Source organism: Quercus lobata, chromosome 9 (assembly GCF_001633185.2).
Source record: "Quercus lobata isolate SW786 chromosome 9, ValleyOak3.0 Primary Assembly, whole genome shotgun sequence".
In the NCBI taxonomy this organism is placed as follows: domain Eukaryota; kingdom Viridiplantae; phylum Streptophyta; class Magnoliopsida; order Fagales; family Fagaceae; genus Quercus; species Quercus lobata.
Window position 1 is genome coordinate 30,244,569 of NC_044912.1, and position 20,892 is coordinate 30,265,460.

Here is a 20,892-nt window from a genome sequence, read left to right on the forward strand (position 1 = left end):
GCTATAATATTATCACAACATATTAGTGGAGGTTGAAAAAGATGGAGATTTCAGAAAAGCTGACAGAACCAAGAGAGGTTAGTGGCAGTTTGAGCCAATTAATGGTAGTTTGTTTTGGTGCTAAAGCAAGAAATGATGGCCTATCTCTTGGCGCTCAACAAGATAGATGAAAACTCAAAATAAATGCAATAACCACGAGTGGAACAACGATAAATAGGCCTCAAGGCTAAGAGGACTTGGATTAAAAAGAAACCTGTTATTGAGATTCTAGAGTGCCTTTGAGACGCAGACTAATGAGATGTCCTAGGTTAATGTATGAATTGGCACACCTAGTTAAGGCAAATGGAAGGTCAAGATGGGTGAGAGTAAGGTTTGGAAAGTACCAAAATACTATTGTAGGAGATGGGATTACGACCATAGGGAAGAGTATGGTTTGGCAAAGTCCATGCATGTAAGCATACATTAGCAAAATTAGTGGCATACATAGTTTGTGTGAGATGGAAATTGTCACCAAGTTAAGAGGTTTCATTAATAACCAAGGAAATAGTGTAGGAACTTGAGATCTTTTATAGCAAAGTGGGAACCCAACTACCCAAGCACCGAACTATTGAATGAGATGAGTAAATAGACTACAAAATACTTCACTTGTTTCGACCCACTAATTTCGAGGGTCCAAACAAACCCTGAAAATAGGTTTGAGTGAACAAGTATGGACAGCTTTATTTCAAGAGACATTAAGTGCTCGTTTGGTACATGTGTTTAAAAACTGAAAATTGTTATTTGAGAACATTTGTGAAAATATGTTTGAGTAAAAAAGTGTAGTAAAAAAGTATATCTAGAAATAGTCGTTTGAAAACACAAACCAAACACCCCTTAGAAACACTTGAAATAAGCCAATACAAACGTTTAAAAAAAAAAAAGGCGGAACAGTTTAGCAGCATTCCCGTGAGTGTTTTGGATCCAAATATTACATTTTTCATCACCATTTTAACGTAACCCTCAAAATAAAGATATCCCAAAATTTTCAACCCACAAAATAAAGCCCATAATTTGAAAAATAAAAGGTGCGGAAGTCGATGACTTAGCTCCAACGACGATCTGAGGCGCGGTGGTTGGCAATATCATCTCCTCCGTTTGATTACAGCTCTCTCTCTATTTAACTCTCTGTTTGTTCCCGAGAAAAAAAAAAGTTGAAGTTGTCCCAATCTCTCTTCCACCTCTTCGTTTGACTACAAAGTATTCGTCCAATTTTGGGTTAGTCCTGGTGTTTTAGGGGCTTAGAGAGAGAGAGAGAGATAGTAGTAGTATAAATTGGGGGCTAGGGTTTGGATACTTCGGAATTGGAATCACGCGAAACCGGCTTTGATCCGTGGCTTAAAAAAGCAGAAGGTGTGGATTTTGTTATTTCTCATCTTCTTCATTTTGCTCTACATTTCCTGGTTTATTTGTGTTTTTAGGTCTGATCTAAAGCTTTAGCCTGATTCAATTTTGTATATAAATCTTTTTATTTTATTTTATTTTTTATTGTAAGTTTGAATTTTTTTAATAAAATTGATGCACTGGAGTTGAATGAGAATGAAATTTTTTTCATTTGGCAATTAAAAATATGTATTAATTATATTAATTTTTACTTGGGGCATAGAATGTGGGGAGGACATAAATAGAATCTGTTAAGCTCAATTATCTTAAAGGTTTGGCCGTTTTTAGAGTTTGCTTTACTGCACAATTTCTTGAACAGAGAGAACTATAGCAATGTTATACAAATGTTATAGAGGACCTTGTTAGTTCAATATGGTTAAATTTACATGGAAAGAAGTGCGCCACTTTGGAATGGGTGTGATCTAAATCATGAATTGCTGGGATTTCATTTTGAAATATATTATTGTTGGGCATGCTTTGTTTTCAATTGGTGTCACGGATTTGTGAAGACCTATGTTGGTATCAATTTTAGATTGTTTGAGTGATGAAACGGCAAAACCATAGCTCCGTGCTTTGTTGGTAACGTGTTATGGTACTAAGGTTTCAAATTTCACTAGAAATTAAAAAAATACAAGATCTATTTACTATCTATTGTATTATATAATGCCCAAGTCAGGTTCTTCACTCTATCAAATTTCACTAGTGATAGTAACTAGTTTATATGTGTGGCTGATTTTTAGGATTTATGCTGGCTGGATCAATACTCATGGTTGGTGGCAATAATGCTCAACTTAAGTTGCTACATAACTGATGCTAGTGCTGCTTAAGTTGCTGCATAATTGCTGGTGCTGTTGTTGGAGGAGTGATGGATGCTTTGATTGATTTGGTATGTCATTACCAAGCACAAATATACATTTTACAAGTTTACTTTATCCTAATTAAATTTTTTTTTTTTCCATAACATTGTCTAATGAGATTATTTTGGCAAGAGTTACTCTATAGTTCTGTCTTTTGTTACTATCATCATATGTTGTATGTTTGATTTCTTGAATATTGACTAATAATATGCAATAGGTAACAATCTAGTGGAAGTTTCCCTCACCATATACTTAAGCTTTGTTACTCAAAGCACTAAATAATGGTATCTGGTAGTATAATTGGTTCATTGACACTTCTTTTTTTTTTTTTTTGTCAACCATGTTTTGGATAGAAAATTTACTACTAACCCGGCTATTCATGGCAGCCTCCTTGGATCACCTTTCTGGGAGCATGTGAAGGAGATATTTAACCTTGAAACTTATCCTGGTGCAGAGCCTTGGGTTTACTATACAATATATGCGTTTTTTGTCTTCTTGTTTAATATATTTGACATTGTAAGTTTCTTCTTAACTTTATGTTCTACTGTCCATTTATGTGCTGCTAGACAGTATTTCTATAATATATTTTTTCCATGATTTTCCTCTCATCCAGGATATTAATCTTCTTTGGCAACCACTACTTAGTTACATGACACAAAAATATAAAGCAAGATGGTCCATTTTTATTTTGTGCTAAAATTTGTGATGGTATTCCTCTTAATGCGGCTACAAAAAATACCCTTGTCTTGTTTCCAAGATTTTCAGTTACACTGGAAAAGATGATTTTGAAATCTCAATGCAAGTATTTTTAAACTTTTGTTTAATCATTTAATCCTGCACAATCAATGTGGGCTGCATTCTTGAAGTTACCCGCTATTTTTTCTTTTTGGCACCTTCTTCTTACTTCGCTTGTTCATATATCATAGCTTCATATTCCTTGTTGTTTATACTTGTCTTCTAGTTGTTGTAGAGATAGAAACTTAGTTGAAAGAATTGCAGATGCTACTGAATTGAAATCATGGTGATGCTGCTGATCAAAGATCTTTTGGTTGTTTCTGTCATCTTCTAAAGAAAGAAGCCTCTACATTCCATTATATATGAATATAAAATTTGTGTAATATAATCTTCATATATCTAATCCAGCCTTGTAAATGTTTGACTCGGTATTCAGTTTGATTAAATTATACTTCTACTTTTGTTTGATATACACCAATATGATTTTTTTTTTTACATGTGAGGATGTTTCCTAATTTTTCCAGCAAGTGGTTATGTAATTAATTTGCATTGATTGAATATCTTTATAGTTTAAGATTTGTGTCTTTGATGAGGTACTTGTCATTGAGGTACAGATCTCTCTGTTTCTTCCACCCACCTTCAAATCTACCTTTTTGTTTTTGTTTGTTTACTTTCACATCTTCCACTAGATTTTTCTCAACAGAATTCCTGAGAAACTTTTGGGTCTTTAATTGCTTCTAATAGTCTTTCTTTATGAGAAAAATTCTGGTTGTTTTTAAATTTGCAAGTTCTGCTTTGCAGATCTTTGATGGATTTTGACTAAGTTATTGAGCTCTGCTTTGATTGGTCTTAGCTTCCTTTCCAAGTTTGTTTTCTCACACTTTCTTACTTTTTTTCTTTGGGTATATCTAGATGCAAGTCAAGTATTTTTTTTTTGGAATTTGCTGGAGTGAGATGAGAGTACCTTTTTTTTTTATTTTTGGGAATTAGTAAATTTATGTTTATCTAGCAAAAGTTGGGATAAATAGAAAATAATTAAGCTTTGCGATTCTCTTGGTGCTCAATATCCTAGCTCTATAATGAAAGTTATGACTCTGATGCTAACAATGATTAATTGTGCTAACTTATGTTTATGCATCCTATGGATAAATGAATGCATCCGAGGCAGTTGAAATTCAGTACTACTTGAACTACCTTGGGAAAATGGTGACTCTCTTGGTGGAACTAGATGGAGCATGAGTGAGTTCAATTGGGATGTCAAATATGCTGGGGTTCAGACACTTGTGGTCAAGGTAATAATAATTCATGAACTGAAATATGTTACATGTCAACATAGACTTCATTATATGACAATTTGTCAGTCAAACACCTCAACTATGTACCAAGTGCATTACCACATGAATAGGTTGTGGTTAGTTTGGCTGTTTTTGCCATCATTAATTCGAGTTTATTTTTATACCTTGATGATTTGTTCAATTTCATAATTTGTATTCCATTTTGAGTTTTGGAAAACATTACTCTTAAGAGTTGAAAATTCCGTCAGTTTATGTGAATCTGAAAACTGTCTACGTCAGTTATTTGAAGCCCAGATGTTGTATGTGTTCACCAGTAACTTTATTTTATTCATTATTCACAAGCCACCACTTCTATTTCTCTAATGCCCCCATTCATGAATGTAAGATTTTTAAAGGGCTTTACATCCTTACATGTGTAACCAACTACATGATTTATGTGTTATACATAGTATCAAGTGGATGATTACTCTCCATGTTGTAGGGGTATATCTTTGGTTGCAGATTACTGACAAGATGAAAGCATGTGCATCCTTAGAAGTAATTGGCCAAAATGTTGGAATATTGGACCCAAGGACTTATCAGACTAATGGGAACTTCTGATTGAAGCATCTTCTAATCTCTTGGAATGGCCATGAGAAATTGTTTTAGGCCCAACACTCTCAGCATGCTATTAAAGATGGTGGGTATAATAGTTTATTGGTTTTAAAATTCTGTAGTTAAAAATATTAAGTTCCTTTAGGTTAATGTAAAAGTGTCTCCATAAACTTCAAGAATGAAGGATTTAGTAATTTGGAAAGCTAATTGAATTTTGTCTGATATTTGTGCTTTGGTATAATATAGATTTTGTAATATGTGGTTCTTTAAAGTGTATGTGTATGTCTGTGAGTTATTTATTTATTTATTTATTTAAAGAGAAAAACCTTATTTTGAGGGTTGGGAGACTCAAAAAAAAAAATTTATTTTACTTTTATTTATTTTTGAATTTTTTTAAGGGTCATTGATTTTCCGTAAAGATAAAATATTTGTTTTAAAGGTCATGTAGGCTGTTGAAATTATTGTTTCGAGGGTCACATAGGCCATTGTAATTTCTATTTCGAATGCATTTGTTTCAAAGGTCATTTAGATCCTCAAATGGCTTTTAATACTTTTTTTAAAGAGTTTTGACCCTTGAAAAAACCAACTTTGTTGAGATAATTGATATTCTTCAGTTGTTAAAGTCAAAGTTTGCCAATAAGGCATAGAATTTTAAGTGACCACCATCGGGCTTGAGGGTAAATTCAGCCTATTCAATTTTCGTATGACTCGGAAGAAAATTTTTATTGTTGAATTTTAAGCTCGCATTTCAGCCCTTGTTATACATTTTTCTATTTTCTTTGTTAAATTTATAATTTCATAGCTCCCATGAAAGTTTATAGCCAGATATTTAAATCTCTTTAAAATATGACAACTGTAGGCAGTATGATTGCTCACCTATACAAGGCCTTCGATGTGATCTATCTCAACCTGTCAAAGTAGAATATCAATTAGTGTGAATTAGATGATATTGAATACCACCTAGACATATCTGGGGAAATGCATCTTCCTTTGTTCATGTGCCAAATTTTATTCAGTCTACATGTGTATAATGTCATACACAGCATGAACCAGTCTACAACATGTTCAAATATATTGTCATACATAAATTCAATTGCATAATAGATACACCAATAATTTAGCCTCAATCGATGCAAGAATATTACGGTGGATTAACAAATTATCTCCCATCATCCAACGGTTTCAATGCTTCGTTTCTCATGCTATCATACCCAGCAACTGTACTGGAAGAACAACTGGGACCAACATCAATACTAAATGATTGACTAGGTGCACCAAGCAAGTACTCAGTCTCTTCTGTATAGACGCTAGCATTTCTCCAAGGATGTTTTTCCATGATAACAAACCCCTCCAATTCCATTGCCACTTCCTTCATAGAAGGCCTATCCTCGCCTGTCACTTTTAAGCACCTTTTTGCAAGATTAGCAACCTCCTTTAATTGCTCAATATTACCCTCATTAACAATATGATCTTCAAGAATTTGAACTAGGCGATCATCTTTCACAGCAGAAATAAAGAACATTGCTAGATTTCTGTCAATTTCAGGCCTATCGAACGAAAGTGCTATCTTACCGGTCAAAAGCTCTGCCAAAACAACACCAAAACTGTACACATCACTTTTCCCTGTTAGTTGGCTAGTATGGAAGTATTTTGGGTCCAAGTATCCAAAAGTTCCTTGCACCAAAGTGTTTAATTGTGTTTGATCTAGAGGAACCAATTTGGAAGCTCCAAAGTCAGATACTTTTGCTATGAAATTATCATCTAACAATATATTTGCAGCTTTGACATCTCTATGTATAATTGGCATAGAAGTTGCAGAATGCAAGTACGCAAGTGCTCCTGCAGTTTCTGCAGCAATCTTCAAACGTTTTTCCCAAGAAAGTAAGGATGATAAGCCTTTATCATGAATGTGTTCAGAAAGTGTCCCTTTTGAAATGAATTCATAAACTAGTAAGGGCACTTCTGTTTCTAAACAACAACCTAATAGCTTAACCACACTCCTATGGTTAATATGGGTGAGCACAATTATCTCATTTACGAATTGCTCGATCTGGGTCTGATTACCAATTTTGGACTTCTTAATAGCAATCACTTTGTTATCTGGTAATATTCCTTTATAAATTGTTCCATAGCCTCCTTGACCAAGGACTCTACTTTCATCGTAGTTGTTGGTGGCCTTTTTGAGCTCTTCTGCACTATAAATCTTGTCTGTTTCTACAGACCCTTTATGATTAGATAGTTTCTGTTGTAACAATAAGCCATCATTTTGTTGGAAGAATTTTTCTTTGAGCTTGATGAGCTTTCTTTTTTGCAGTCTCCAATATATCCAAGAGCCTCCCACAAACAATAGTAAAAGGCCAACGCTGATACCTGCAAACATTGAAACATGCATTTTCACCTTGAGCAACTTTCTAACCTTTTATATTTGTCAATCCCATTGTCTTTAAGTTTGCAAAGGCAAATTCTTTGACATGGTATGAATTAAATATTTAACATATCTATTATACAAAGATGACTAAATCAATATGTGAATTACAAATTTACAACGTAATTTGTGACTACTGAATAAGCATATTGTTGGGTGTGCACGTGTGAGTAAAGTCTCACATTGAATAAAGATTAGAAGAATGAATAGTTAATAAAATATAATTGAGCACATACCTATTGGGCTTATGCCTTTTGGGTTAAAATGTGCCTCTATATGTTATATTAATTATTCAAGGAATCTCCCCAAGGTGTTTATCTCCCCAACAAGTGGTATCAGAGCCCATGGTGGTGTGGGGCAAAGGTGGCAAGGTTATCGAGATTCCTTTTGTAGTTGAGTAGCAGGGACGGTATATTACACCAAGCAAGCCCATCAAGTCCACACAAATGATCTTGGAAAAGGCCCAACAAAAGAGTATTATTGCCATTGGTGCTAGACAACGATGAGGTGCGAGGTTCCTATGGAGGATAAAAGATGTGCGGTGTTGACACATGAAGGCCCATGGATGATGCACTAGTGAAGGAAAAAGCCCATTAGACAAGGAGAAGTGAGTAAGACTTATTCATGGCCCACAAAGAGGTCTTGAAGCCCACAGAGAGGTAGAGACTCACACGTGAGGGAGAGATTGTTGGGTGTACATGTGTTAGTAAAGTCCCACATTAAATAAAGATTAGAAGAATGAAGAATGAGTAGTTAATATAATATAATCAATATATATATATATATATATATATATATATATAACCAAAGTCTCTAAAACTCCTACAATTTTCCACATCAACACGGTATTTAAAAAAAAAAAAAAAAAAAACATAAGTGCAAAAAAAACCTTTTCTAAAACCCGATAAACGCAAATATATATTTGAAAACCCTAACCCACGCTCTGCCTTATCCTTCCTCCAAAACACAAACCCACACTCTGTCGTTCCTTTCTCTTCTCTATTCTCTACCTTCTCCTTCCCCAAAACCCAACACTGAAAATCAATCTTGCTAAGAAGCCATCCCTACATTGTCAGGTCCGAGATAGAAAGAAGGCATCACTAAACAAACCACTGTCCCAACCGTGGTAGAGGGTATGGCTACTGTGTATAACTCCTTGGTTCTTAATTTTGCTTCATAATTGTAAGTCTACTTTTTCATTTTGTTGATTGGCTTCTCACAATCCTAAAAAACCACAAACTAAGTAAAGAAGCCATGAGTCGTGGGGTATTGTTGTAGATTCAAGATTGGTCATAAAGATTGGGCTTTTAGGGTCTTTTATGAGAAACCCAAATAGATTTTTTTGAGGGGTTTTGTTTGATTCTTTGTTTGGTTGCAGACCTAAGCTTCTTCTCTAATGTTCTGCCCTGTTATTATTTACTTTTGGTGTTTTGGGTTGCTATGGCTGAATGATTGGCCTTTAAATTTAATTGTATTTACTTTAGGGGCTATGGTTTCTTCTGCTTTATATCTTATTGTGGTAGAAGTCAAACACTTTAGTGGGTTTTCAAACTTGGGCTTCTTCCTCTAGAGGTGGAAGATTCTTTCTTTAATTTTGGTTATTGGTTCTAGATTTACATTACTTTGCTATTATTATTATTTTCATACGTGAGGCATATAATTGGATTATGGGTGAATTATAATTGAATTCATAGATTGATGGGTTTAGATGTAGAGGGTTTAGATAATTCAAATTATTGGATGCATTGAATTTTTATGTTCCTATCTGTGTTGTGATATGTTATTTAAAAATATTGTATAGTTTATATCATCAGTTGCCCTTTTTAGTTGGTAGATTTTGGATCAAGCTGAATTGCATGGTGTCCTTTCTTCAAAATTCTAGACCTTTACATAAGACTCATTGAGACAAAAGATTTTTGAAGATAGGCCAACGGCCAACCCTATCATAGCATCACCCGTTGTGCTCTATTTTCGTTTGGATTATTTATTGTTTTTTTTTTCATGCCAATACAATATGATATTTGTTTTGTTTAGTACAAGGATTTTAGTAATTATTAGAATATGATGAGTCTTATACCTTGATGTTTTTTTGTTGATTCTTCTCACTGTAGCAATAATACTGTTCAATATCCCAACAAAAGCACCTTGGTTGTCCACCTATTTTAGACATTTGTATTGCCCCTTTCAATTTTCAGTTCAAGCCATTGATATCTACACTACCTGCAAGGTCTCTGTCTTTCTCCATGTATATGTGTATGTGTGTAAAGTTTGTATTTTTTCTCTATTTATGTGTAAAGTTTGACTCTTTTATGGCTTTTCAATGGGTGATTTTGGTTGGGATTGCTTAGGTGTTTCAAGTTAGAGTGAGTTTTGTAAAGGATGTGCAAAAGCAAGAGGCATGGTGGGAAAGACAACATGAACTTGCGGCTGAGAATTTTGGGGTAAGAATTTCTTCTAATATTTCTTATTCTTCATCTTCTTCTTTCAACTTTTATTTCTTTAAGTTTTAATTTTGTTTATATAGAACTGTTAGTGTTTACATGTATTTTTGTGTGGTTGTCTTTAGAATAAATAGATTATGACTTTGGGAATTTACTTTCGGACTTAAGTGAATTATAAATATTGGGGCCTTGAAGCTTATTTCATCATAATTTACTACAAATCAATTGATACTGTATGATCTGTTATCTATATACCTTTAAAAGAAAAGGTTTGTAAAAGGATTTAATTTTTTTTTTTTTTTTTTTGCCTTGTTTGAAGCTTCTCAATGGGTATCACTAAGACTTAGTAAGAAAACCACAAATATGATAAACCATATGTAAATTTTCTTTAAAATTTGATTCACGGTTCACACTATTGTTTTCATTACATTCCTATGTGTTATTCTATAGATTCTTACATTTATCATTTTCATTATGTTATGATGTTTAGAAATCATTTATTTTTAGGAGTGACATTGTATCAATTTATAGTGGTAGATGATGAATTTTGATAAATGTTAGGTTTTGCTGAAGGAGCTTACAGGTATTGATATAAATTTTATGTAAAATTGTGAGTGATGTGAATGCTTTCACTTAAAAGTGATTGTCTATTCAGTACTATTAGAAATAATTCTCACTGCTGCCTGGGTCATGTAATTAATTGGACGTGGACATAAAAGAAATCCATTTATGAATGAGAAGGAGGAGGAATACATGTTGCGTACACACCCTTTTTAAGGGTTTAATTCATTCAACTGACTACCTACTTTTGTAGTTTACTTTTAATTCTTTTTTCTTCAATCCTTTTATGATGGTTGTTGTTGAAAGGTAAAGATAGAGTTATTTTTTGGGTTTTTTTTTTTTTTTTTTGGTTATTTGTTGGCTTATAAATTCTATTCAGTTCTTTTATGATTTTCTATACAGTTTTATAGGCTCTATTCAGTACTGTTAGTAGAAGCAATTGGACTTGCTTGGTGATTTTGTTGAAGGAGCTTACAGGTATTGATATAAATTATTATTATTTAAAAATTTTCATCAATTATTAATATACAATGAATCATTGGATGCTATTAAAAGAGAATTGGATGTCAAATTGTAGAATAAATTGGGGTGGGGTTATTATGAAATTTATTGACATTGAGTGTTTGGTTTTACATTTTAAATCTATGATGAGATGGTATAATTTGGTGTTATACTTGATACTAATTTGGCGAAAAATTAAGTAGTTTGAAGAAGTTGAGAAAAGAGAAGAGCCTAAGAAAGAAAGGAAATACATTCTTGAAAAGCATTGGATAAAACATGAAGATGTAAGCACAACTGTATATTTATTCTATTTACTGGTTCTTTTGTAATACTTATTAAACCAAATGTAAGAGCAAATTATGATTATTGTAATATATTACTTCATAATATTTGTATTTATCTCATTTTTAATATTACTTCATAATATTACATGTTGCATCTTATATTAGAGCCAATTTAGCTTTCAATAATTGAAATTTGAGAAATGTTTAAACCTGAACATGTTAACATTTTATTTAAAACAATCCCGTACATCGCACAAGTTAGCGACTAGTTGATCATATACCCATTAGGCTTAAGCCTTTTGGGTTAAAGTATGTCTCTATATGTTATATAAATTATTCAAGGAATCTCCCCTAGGTGTTTATCTCCCCAACAATAAGATGTGTAGAGGATCATGATCAATGTGAAATGGAACATGCAAAGCAAATGTCAACAACACTAGACAATGGCTATCTATGATGGATAATTATTGGAAAATTGCTGTTATGACTATCGATGGCTACACCAGTGTTTGAAATAATGACATTGGCAATATGAAATTTTAATTGGTGGTTTGTAACTTTGTATGAGGAATAACTATAATTTAATATTTAAGCTTATATAATTGATAAATATAAATTTTGCTTTCACATAATCGGCTTTGCATATAACTTTAGGTAATTCTATACTCAGGAACTTTTAAAGAATCTAAAGATCAAGTTTCAAGTTTCTCAAGAAAAAGTTTCAATTTTTTTTTTATTTAAAATTTATTTTCTTTAAAGGAAACAATTGAGTTCAAGGTCCAAATAGCACACTAAGATAAAATATAATCAGTTAGGTCAAGGGTGTTAGACAAATGCAGTAATGTCAAAGGAGTCAATTTTGTACCAAAAGTCATTTTGGTTTGGTATGGAAAACGAAATATTTTGAGACTAATTGATATCGATGTACCATTTTAGGAGTTACTCTCTCTCTCTCTCTCTCTCTATATATATATATATTTTTTTTTTTTTTTTTTAAAAAAAAACATACTATTTAAAATCCACACATTTTATAAGCTTAAATATTATCCTAACTACATTAACCAAATGTATTAACTTAAATAACATGTTTTATAACATTTTTTTTTTATAAATATTTCACCAACATAAACATCAATTCTAGCTAAAATGCCCAAACAATTCATGGTATAATTGGTATATGCCAGTACAACCTTATACTTTAGTCAGTATATTTTAGAAGAGTACGATATTGATTTTATGGCTAGTACAATATATACAACCAATACTGATACAATGTTGACTTCCTTGAATAAAGCATTATCATCATCTTGGGCCAATTACAAACAATACATCTAGTTCCGATAAAAATTAGTTTTTCATTAAGGTTGCGTTTGGTTCGATATAAATCGAATTTTGAGTGTAAAATGAATGCAAGGGAAAATGAACTCCCGTAAAGAAATTAAAATCCGGGCGTTTAGTTCTGTAATGAAAAATAGTCCGGAAAACGATTTCCAGTGTTTGGTAACATTCTGAAAATGCTATTTTCCTACAAAATTTTCACATTTTCTCAGCTTCCAAACAAATTTTATATTAGAAAATTTCAAAATATACACTTTTAACACAACCAAAAATCAAAATAAAAACATATTCAGAACATATACATGATATTTCAATGGGAGAAGGAGCAAGAAAGAGGGAGAGATTGAGGGAATGAGAGATAGATCGGGAAAGAGAGATTGGCATGGACAGAGGATGGCGGCGGCCAGATTGGGTGAGTTTGGGGGTGGAGTTAAGTGGGCTGGTGGTCGGTGCCGGCCAGATCGGCGACATTGAGCATGAGGGAGAAGAAGAGTTGAGGAAGAAGAGAGAAAAAAGAGGAAGGCAGTGGGGCGACACGATCTGGGCTGGCCTTGGCTTGGCTGGGTGGTGTGATATAGGCGGTGGGGTAATGTGATCTGGGCGGTAGTGGGGGCGGCACGATCTGGGTTGGCCTTAGCTTAGCTGGGCGGCGGGAGCTTGGCGTCGGACTGTAGGTTGAGTTGAGGTTGGTGTGTGGGTTGGAGCTGAAATGAGGTTGGTGCATGTGTGAGAGGAGTGTGTGAGGAGTGAGTAAATTCCGAAAAGCATTTGAAGGTAAAAATGGGAACGGAAATGATTTTACGGGTTGGCAAGGGTCTTTTACAGTCAAATTGAATTCTTTTTTCAGTTTGACTTTATTTTTAGGTGTTGCCAAACATGGACTCGGGTGTCAAAATGTTTTCTGATTTCAATTTACCACTGAAACAAGCGTAGCGTAAGTTCTTTTTAAATGCTTACCTCTATAAAAATGAGTTTTTAAATTTTTGTGTTTTTATATGTATCTTTTCATTAAAAAAAAGGCAAAACCTTAGTACAATTTTTTATTTTTATTTTTTGGGATAATATGACAGTTACAACCTGAAATTGAAGGGATTTGAACTTTATGGGTCTCCCTTAGAAACACCAAAAAGTGCCAATCTGTTAAGCTAGAAAGCTCTTGACAATGAACTACACCTAAAGAGACTATACCTAAGTTTTGTCTCCTAATAGATAGTGATTTTAGCATTTTCATATACATAATCCCACTAAAAAATTGTTCTAACATGAGTTTATACAAATTAAATTTAAAATAAAACCATGTTAATTTTAATTGATTAAATTTTTTTTAAAGAATATATTTTATTCAGCTTTGAACTAGGTTTTTTGCTCTTAAAGTTTTCCTAAATTGAAATAATTAAAATTTGGTTATATAGTTTCTTGTTTATCAGGTTCTGTAACGTGCAAAATACCCTCTAAAATTTATCTAGGCATTAAAGTATTTATTATATGAACCAAATGATAGTTTAGTACAAAGCAGAAACTAGAAAATGATATTGTTTTTTGTTAAATTGAGTTTATCTATTAAAAGTTATTTTCGTATAAATAATTTGTTTAATCAAATTTTCTAAATAAATTTTGAAGTTCAAAATGGATATTAAAGTATAATTTAGGTGACAAATTATAAACTATGGGGTTGATATGCGATTTAGAATTCCTAATTTAGTTTGGCTTTAGGGTTTATTTGTTTTCTCTTATTTTTTATTTTTTTTACTAGACATAGTTTTAAATTTTCACTTTTTTTTTTTTTTTTGACATAGAATACATTTAAATAATTTATTTTCTAAAATAAATATTTTAAAAAAAAATAAGTTAAAAAAAACCTGACAGATTCTTCATGGTATTGCACCCCTTTCTTTCTAGATTAAAAAAAGAAAAGGAGAGGAAAAAAAAAAAGAAGAAGAAAAAAAAGGAATGCTATGGGTGGGCTTTGGTTCTGGTCCTAACTCAACATGGGCCTTTCCAATTGTGCCTCTCTATTTATATTGGACTTATAGCAGGTTGACTGTGGGCTTAGGTTACAAATTGGGGGGTAATATGGGCCCAAGATTGAGAAAACATCAGAAATTCAGGATGATTGCCTGCTCATTGTGGTCCCGGATCGCACCAGCTGTTTCTATGGCTAACACAACAGGTCTCCCAAATTTTTGTTATGACTTACGGGACCCAAAAGATTTACACTAAAATTTTTGAAAACGAGTGATTTATTGGTTTTTTTTTTTTTTTTTTTGCAATACAAAATTTCACAAATTTTTTTGAGATATTTACAATATGTTATTAATTCTGCCATTAGAATCTTTTCTTTTTTAAATCTCCAAACACTTTGTACGTAAATAGGTGTCAATTAAAGTACAAAATTTCACATACTTTATTCACAAATTGTATATGAAATCTTAAGAGTTCGTTTGGTAAGAGATTTAGAGTAACGTTGTTATTATCTTGTAAAAATACATGTAAATAAAAAAAGTATAAAAATATGTTTAATATTGTTTAAACATTGAAAACTATTATTTAAACAATGGTAATAGACACCCCTTAAATCTCCCTATTATAAAACAAAAGTTTTTACTTTATCCCAATAAATATGCATTTTAATAAAGAATATTTTATTCTACGTTTTAGTATCTATTTATGTTTTCCACTAGACAACATTGATCAATGAGGCTAATGACATATCAAAAGCATTTAAAGGATTTGCGGGCCTTGTAAAAAAGATTCCATAATTACAATTTGTATAATCATCGTTATAGTGTATTAAATGTGTCCTAAAATTTAATTTATTTTCCCCAAACCAATCATGGCTCTTTTTGTTTTTTGGAACAATGATTGCTAGTCATTCTTTATATGATCTTACATTTAAAAGTTAAAACTCTATCTATATGTATTTCTAGTAACTTATTTATATAGTGGTTATATATATTTGCTTTTTTGCTAAATATCCTAAATGTGTGCCAAACAAATATTAAAAGCTAATTAATTTTCAAAAAAAGCTAATTTTTTTAAATTAATGAAAAAAAAAATAAAGCAAAAAGTTTGCCAAAGAGCAACTAAATAACTTACCAATAGTGAGGCTAATTGCTAGTGATAATTTAGGAGCAGCTTGATTGGGTACACATGCCTCCCTGTCCAAGTGGTACCCCTCCAAGCACAAACAATGATATGATCCGACATCATTAACACAAAATTGATTGCTTGTGCAGTTATTGGGCTCTTTAACACCACATTCGTTAATGTCTGCAATTGAGATTAAAAAAAAAAAAAAAAATCCATTTTTTATGCAACTTAGAAGAACCACAATCAAAAGCAGTCACAAACTATTGAAACGAAAATGAAACTTGAAACGTATTGCCACATTATATATACTAGCCTCTGAGCACGCGCTCACGCACGTGCTCAGAGGCTCTTCTATTTTTTTGGGTAAGGGTTAATTTAGGACATTTATTATAATTTGGAATTATTACATTTTTCAATCACAAAAAAAAAAAAAAAAAAAAAAAAAACCTAGGGGTGTGATGAGTGTCATGTGTGTGGAGAATAATTTTCCAATCACAATAATTTTTTATCCCACATTAAACATCTCAAGTTTCATTCTTTCTTTTTTTTTTTTCTTTTTTACGTTTTTGGTGTTGTTGATGTTTTTTTTTTTTTTTTTTTTCAAATTTTATGTATGACAGTTATCATTTTTTGTCTTTTCCTAAAATATAGTTTTTTTAATCCCAAAATTTAGTCATTTACTACACATCCATAACATAAGTAAATAAAACTTAAATTGGAAATTTTATGTGAAGAGATACATGTTAATTGTATACAAAATAAATCTCACGTTTTCCTCTTTTTTTTTATTTATTTATTTATTTTTTTTAATGTCGTCCATATTTTGGAAAAGAAAGACTCCTACAATAAAACTACTACTATAATTTCTCCATCCATATCCTTATATTTAGGCACTAACATATCTGATTTTGAAAAAAAATAAAATGCTAAATTTTAGGGAAAAAAAATTAAAAGTCTAATATTTCATTCTTGTAAAGTCTCTCACGTTCTTGGTGTTGTTGATGTGGGTTTTTATTTTTATTTTTTTTCAAATTTTATGTATGACAGTTATCATTTTTTGTCTATTCGTAAAATGTAGTATTTTTAATCCTAAAATTTAGTCATTTACTACACATCCATAACATAAGTAAATAAAAGCTTAATTTGAAAATTTTATGGCAAGAGATACACGTTAATTGTATACAAAAGAAATATAGTTTCTATTACAAAAGAAATTTTTTTACAACAGTTTCTTAGATAACAACCACTTTATGTGAGGTTTAATACATATAATAATTCTTGTAAAGTCTCTCACCCGAACTTATCTAATATTCCATTCCAATGACTCCTCAATGCAATCCAAAAAGTTTGTGCGTATGTGAACCTGAGAGAGATAAAAGAATTAGGGTTAAACCAAGTATTTAAAAAAAAAAAAAAACTTTAATTAACAAACCAACGTTTGAAAGTATATGTTGTTAAAGATAATAGCTTAAGTTTGTTAGAGTTTGTGTTTGAAATTTTTGAATTCAAATAGAAATAGAAAATTCTTCTCCAAAAAAAAAAAAAAGAAAGAAATAGAATAAAGCAAACATTTGAATAAAATAGTAGTTATCCAAAAATGTTGGTAGTCTGTGATAGCATAAAAGGATAAAAGAGATTGTGATAGAGAACATGGTGAGAACGTGGTTTTTTTTTTTTTTTTTTTTTTTTTTTTGAGAACAAACGTGGTTTTAATAGGTGTAGCAATCCAACTTTTACAATTACCTTCAGTTATATATATATTTTTGAAACGTAAGATATTTTGGAGAGTTGGAACTAAAAATTTAGGATCAAATAGTTTGTAACGGAAGATGTGGGTTTTTCTTTTCTTTTTTACTAAAAAAGTGTGTTTGTTTTAATTTTAATTTTTTTAAATGGATAAAGTAATTTGAAAACTATTAGGAGAGTGATCATATTTTGTAGGCAACATTTTAATGGGAGTTAAAGATGTATCTACTTATCAAAAAAAAAAAAAAAAAAGGTGTATATATCTATTTAGTTTAGTTTTTTTTTTTTTTTTTGATAACTATTTAAAATTTTTTTGACATTTTTTTTTTTATAAAAATTAAACTAAATAGATATATACACCTTTTTTTGGATAAACTTAGGGTGTTTTTTTTTTTTTTTTTTTAATAATAATAAAATAGTATTAGAAACGTAGGTTTCTTTTTAGGAAAAAACCAAAAAAAACGTAGGTAATTTAACTAATTTTTCTATTAAAAAAAATAAACGTATAGTTAATTTGAAGAAGTGGATTAGTGGGAGAGTGTTTCTATTTTGTAGGCAATATTTTAGTGTAAGTTAAACATGTTTTAGTCATTTACTACACATCCATAACATAAGTAAATAAAAGCTTAAATTGATAATTTTATGGCAAGAGATACACGTTAATTGTATACAAAAGAAATATAGTTTCTATTAGAAAAGAAATTTTTTTACAACACTTTCTTAGATAACAACCACTTTATGTGAGGTTTAATACATATAATAATTCTTATAAAAACCTTTTGATAAAATTAAAAACCTTTTCTAAGAAAGAATAAAATAAAAAACCTAATAAGAGAGTGATGGACGTTGTTGACCTTATTTTTTTTAAAAAAAAAACTCACTATCTATTCATGAGGTGATCATGGTTATAATTTTTAAAATGTAAACAAAGACTATTAAAAGAGGTAAAGGAAGCCATACTGTTTAACTGTTGGAGAATGATTTTGAATACTTCTTTTGTAGCATAAGACAGCCTTATCTTTGGATCACAATACCTACAACATGAAATGACAATTAGTATATGAAGGAACCATTTATTTCAAAATTACATTTTAAAATAAAGAAGAAGGGGAAAAAAAAAAGAGTTAACGTGATACATATAAGAAAAAAAAAAGTAGAACTTAAAGAAAGTCAATCATAAACAAAAGAAAAGAAAACAAAGAGGAACTTGCAAAAGATAGAACCTGAAAATTTGTTGAAGCCTCTGACAGTAAATATCTTTAATATGAAGAAAAAGAGAAGAGGATATAGAGCTAAACTGAATGTCTTTAATTTGAAGAAGAATGAGAGAGAGAAAGTAAGATAGAAACTGTAAAGCGTACGTGAGTTTGTGGTTTTAAAGTGTAGGAGTTTTAATTTACATATCTATCCTCGGTAGTTGAAAACTTGTAAGTGGGTATGATGAGGGTATCTTAGAAAGTGAGATAGAAACTGTAAAGCGTACGTGAGTTTGTGATTTTAAAGTGTAGGAGTTTTAATTTACATATCTATCCTCGGTAGTTGAAAACTTGTAAGTGAGTATGATGAGGGTATCTTAGGCATGAAAAATGTGGAATCCAAACAGGGGAAGCCCCTTAAATAGTAGTATAGATATTAGAAATTCGTTGAAATGTGTTTCATTATTTTTCTTTCTTTGATTAAAAAAATTGTAGTAGATACATCGATATATTGAATACCTTGGCAACCGTCTTTGAGGTATGGGTTCCCGCAGTAACCGTCCCTGCATTGGCAACGGTACCCAGACCAGTTGGAATTGAGATCAATACATGTGCTATTCCCTCCACATACGTAATTCGCTTTGTTCCGAGCAAATTCACACGTCTCATTACCAATTGCCCAATCAAGAACCATGGGAAGGGTTTTATTGTTTTGTAGACTGATAAGATCATCTGAGGAGAAATTGAACTTGTCTTCTTGGATGACAAAGGCAAAGCTGCATGGATTGAAATTCCAGACTTGTGTGTGTTTTGATGAATAGCTATAGGCTTTAAAATAAATATTTGTCAAATCTTGAGGGATATCCATTTGGCAACACCCAATCCCAGAGCATGCCCCACTGACTACACTCAGTGTGTTATTACATGTGGACTGGCACCCTACGAGTGAGGGTTGACTGTTCAGAAAACCATTAAGGTATGCTAAGTGTCACACCCGACTGCCACAAACTTGTTTTTGGTGACAGAAACTGTGAAACTGGGGACATAGAGAGTTGCCGTGTTGTTTGGTGAAAGAGGCGTACCAGACTGGTCGTAACAGTCAATGGAGTTATACATCTGGATGTCAATCTCACCTAATTCCATGGAAATGCTTGTAACGTTGAGGTTCCAAATCATTGGTTGAGGTTGGCCTTGGGCGTTGCTAGTACAATTGATAAAATAATATCCATCATCAATATTAGCAGTATCATTGAGGTAACAACCTTCAGTTGTGCCAAAGGGATATGGAATTTTTACATTTCCACAACTGTCGGGGCAGTTCGGTAGGGCTATTGGAAATGCTGTTATTGCGGCTGCCATTATTGCTGATAATATCACACCAACCCTGATGACTTGAACATGCTTACTATGGAAACCCATATATAGCTCCACTATTTTCCCAGAAGAGTATCTAAGATTATTATGTCTTGGTGTGTACCAGCAACATAAACATGCTGGGAGTCTTTAAAGGCAGAAGTAAAGAACAGGGGAAAATTTTTAGGTCATACCGGACCTAATAATTTCCCGAAAGAGCAGACTCGTTCTAGATAAAATATAAAAAAACAGAGAAGACCCGTTAAATACGCGAGTCTCTCTTGATGTGCAATTTTATTGGATTGGATTTGTTTTCACTTTTCACACTTCGCATCTATTAAACTCCAAACTAGTATGTAACCCGTGTTACCGCACGGGAATGGATATAATTAAATGAGACAATGAAAAAAAAAATTGCATTTTATTAGTTAAGTGTTACTATTGGTTTTTTTAATTTTTTATTATTAATCATGAGTTTATTCATGTTTAGAAGGCTTAGTTAAGTCTAAATTCATATTATTAACCACAAAATTTTATTAACAAAACTTAGCATTATGTAATTTTTTTACAATTTCAGTTGAGCAGACCAGCAAAACTTATATGATATGGCCTATCAACTAGGGCTTTACTTGTAATTGCTTATAAATAATTGACATAAGAGTGGTTTGTGTGTATAGGTGGATTGTACGTTGGACGTATATGAAATGCTGTTTGTATTGTCTATCGTCTAGCTTAGATGAGTATAGTTTGATAGAATTCGTATAATTGATTTCTGGGAGGTATGTGATGTGTGTGGATGGTTTCCTTTTATTTTTTTTATTATTATTGTGTGGTTCCACATGAGTATGGTTTAGTGTCATCACAGTGACATAAAATATGCTTTGGACAAGAAAGATTGTGTTTTATTATTTAGTAGGTATTGTTTGGTAGATTAGATGTATAAATTCGGAGATTTTAAGTTACAAATGATGGTTCTAATTTATGATTTAGCAAACTTTATTAGAAAATGCAGATGATTCAAATTTTATTGTTCTAGCTTATAACCCTATACATATGC

At 31.7% G+C, this 20,892-nt stretch overlaps 1 long non-coding RNA gene and 1 pseudogene across 1 annotated transcript; one reads left to right on the forward strand and one right to left on the reverse strand.

Annotated features, from left to right (window-relative positions):
- The first annotated feature begins 2,115 nt into the window (after positions 1-2,115).
- Positions 2,116-5,211, forward strand: LOC115959576. Its single transcript, XR_004084923.1, has 4 exons — positions 2,116-2,305; positions 3,813-3,876; positions 4,176-4,303; positions 4,788-5,211. It is a non-coding gene; the product is annotated as an uncharacterized LOC115959576 (long non-coding RNA).
- Positions 5,212-5,906: 695 nt separating this feature from the next.
- On the reverse strand, positions 5,907-19,901 carry LOC115961551 (annotated as a pseudogene).
- Positions 19,902-20,892: the final 991 nt, after the last annotated feature.